This window comes from Lolium rigidum, chromosome 7 (genome assembly GCF_022539505.1).
Source record: "Lolium rigidum isolate FL_2022 chromosome 7, APGP_CSIRO_Lrig_0.1, whole genome shotgun sequence".
Lineage (NCBI taxonomy): Eukaryota > Viridiplantae > Streptophyta > Magnoliopsida > Poales > Poaceae > Lolium > Lolium rigidum.
The window spans coordinates 72,358,252-72,361,641 of record NC_061514.1 but is presented as its reverse complement, the minus strand read 5'-3'; positions in this window follow the sequence as shown (position 1 = coordinate 72,361,641).

Sequence of the window (3,390 nt, the reverse complement as noted above, 5' to 3'; positions counted from 1 at the left end):
GACGTACGGGTATTACCTCTACGAGGGCCTCGAACCTGGGTAAATCTCGCCTCCCGCTTGTCTGGAATTCGACTTTTAGTGCTAACATGCAGGCTTCCACTAACCCTAAACCCCTCATGGTGGGCATTGACGAGGAGCTACCTCGTCAGGTGGCTCTAAGCCACCTCTTCGACAACAGGGCCTAGGGCAACGGGTTTGTCCAGATGGCCGAGGACCAAATGGAGCTCTGGCTTAAGATCTTCCTGGCCAAGCACTACTATGTGTAGTGCTCCCTTGTGATGGGGTGGTGGTGATGCATGCATGATGAAGACGGCGGCGATGTTGGTTGTAGATTTTGAAGTGGCTAGGGATTGATGAACAATGATTCTAGGGCTTGTACGTTATGTGAGGTGGTATACTAACCCCTCACATGATGCTAAAAACTTGTGGTGTTGTGGGTGGTAGGATTACACCCAATTTTTATGTGGTGGTAGGATGACACCATAGGGGCTAGTGTGATCGTTAGTCAGATAACGCTAGCAAGTAGATTGAACTTGTGTGATGCTTTTGCCTACATGATCATGCATGATTACATTCCTTAGCTTATGTGCTTCACTTGTATTGCAATGCTATGTTCCTTGATGTCACTCTTATGCTCTTTCTTGGTAGAAGTTCAACTGGTATGTGGTCTACTATGGAAGAGTTCCGAGTGTACTATTCCTGGGAGGAGGTTGGCCTCTTGTGAATGGATACGAGAATAACCTCCACAAAGGGTACAAGACAAGGGAGGAGGCAAAAGAAGCTTACTCGAAGTTCTTATCGCAGCAGGCAGGCTACTACGTGCATCCATAAGTCGAGGTACCTGAATCTCCACCTAAAATCGTAGGTCACGGTGAAGGGAGCAGTCTGAAAAACTTGATCATCGCGGTCTTTGTGATTTGGATCATCTATCACATGCGGTCATCAAATAGTCTGATCACTTGTAATACCCTAAATCGTTGACTCGTCGATGATAACCTCACCAAACGTGTGCAAGGTGACCATATTGGGCCTTATACGGGCTGCCCCACATTATGCTTTGCATGAACGGAGCCAAAAAAAACACGATTTGTGGCCTTCCAAACACGTCGGCCTTTACTTCTCCCCTCATGCAGCTAGCAACATTGTTGGCAACCAAACATAGTGCACAACATGGCCCAAGCTCTATTTCCTCTCATACGGCATCCAACGGGCCAAATGAAGAAATGCGAGAAATCCCATGCGAGCAACCAATCATGCCCTAGTTGTATAACAAAAAATACAGATGACAACATTGGTGGTTTTGTTGGAAACCAAAACTAGACTACGGCCTTCTTGGTACTACATGGAGGTGAACCTAACATGTGCGCTCTGCTGTAGGTGGCCATCTTGGAGTTCGTCGGTATGTAGATCACGAGGAAAAATCTTAAATATCATACACAAAAATTCCAACCTGCCCAAAGAAGCGCAACATGCCAACGCGTAGCCAAGGGAGCCTAGAGATTCCTAGCACCCCTATAAGAGCATCTCCAAGAGCCTTTGTATATCTTTCTAGAATTGCCAAAAACTGAAAATATAGCAACTGGGTCTCAAACTATTGCTCCAACAACATTTATATCCGTGCCCCCATACAATAATATAAGAAGCTTGCTACGCTAGGACCTCCACTTCGTATATTTACGAAGCATGTATCCACTTTGTATACCTTGCTCGAGATACAGAACATCTTCTTTGCTGAAGTTTCCAGTAGGCTCCCCTCTGCCCTGCAGACCTTCCCAGCCCGACCATTGTTCCGCCACCTCTGTTGCCGGTCGACATGGCGCCGCCTCCTTCGCGCTCCTCAATGCCCCTCCCCACCTTTCTCCTCAAGCACTCGCTGCTCGGACGCGGAATCAAGCCTCTCGTGCCCCGCAGACTTGTCGGCCTGTTCGGCCCAGTGGAGGTCGTCGCCGGTAGGGGAGAAGGTCCAATCGGCTCATGGTGGTCGCGCCCATCCTTCGCCGCTACCCATGAATCCTCTAGCGCCAGAGCTATGCAGTGAACCGGCCCACCAACTCTGCGAGCTGACACGCCGTCGGCCACCCCGCGCGCACCACTCCGACCGGATCTGTCGATTCTGGCTGATTCCCGCCGGATTGAACCCTACTAGGAGAATAATAAAAGAGAGAAGGAAGGGGAATAAAGAAAAAACTGAGAAAATGAGGTGGGCATGGTGGTGCTGGTTTTGGGTTGGTATTATAGCAATGCTAGCAAAGCACATTTTGACTAGGATTGCTATACCTTCTCTCCCCTCCCCCTTTTTTATACCAAAATTTTCCATTGCTATTATAGCAATGCTATTGGAGATGCTCTAACCACACATAGAAGGTGCAGGGGATACTGAAATCAGACAAAAGACAGAAGAACCAACATTAATAATTAGCAAGCAATTTCTCAGATCCTCCAACATCGTGGTGTTTCTCTCTGGTGTCTAAGGTGTCAAGGTGGGACCCCACGGGGATTTCACTTATAGTGTATTTTTTATTTTCTAGTTAAAATTTTACTGTTAAAATTTATAGTAAAAAAAGCAAAATGCACTACAAATGGGATCTACACTAGTAGGGAAAGGCTTATCTGTGGCGCACCTAAATGCAGATTCTCTGTCGTATGGGCGGTGCGCTACCGAATCTTCACCATTAAAATAAGGATTATATGGCGCACCTGCCCATGCGCCACAAAATTAAGACATTTTGTGGTGCACCTATGTCTCGGTGCGCCACAGAAGTAGGTGCACCACAGAATTAGTTTCAGGTGCGCCACAGAAATAGGTGCGCCATAGAATCTTCGCCATTAAAATAAGGATTATATGGTGCACCTGCCCATGCGCCACAAAATTAAGACATTTTGTGGTGCACCTATGTCTCGGTGCGCCACAGAAATAGGTGCACCACAGAATTAGTCACATGTATACATGATTTTGTACTGCTTGCTATACACATACAAGTTATATACAACAATATATAGATATATTACACATGTTATATATAGCAGTATACATATATAATATAAATAGCATGTATATTGCACAAATATAATATAAACATCATCATCACATTACTTCGAGCCCGATCGAGATACACATATAGTCTCGAGTCATAAAAAAGTTTACATACAAATTTTAATTCATACAAAGTTTATCATCTCAAGATACAAATAGATGAGAGTCGCTACGAGCATCATCGCGATGAAAGTGGTCTTCATCCGGTTCCTCCTCTGCTCCCTCCTCTCTCCCGGCAGGCTCGCTTGCACCGCCCCCGAGTGTGTAGTGACTAAAATGGAAGAAAGACCAAAATAAACGAAGAAGGTCAAGACAAATAAGAACCAACTAGGATCGAATAAATGAATGCCTCGTAC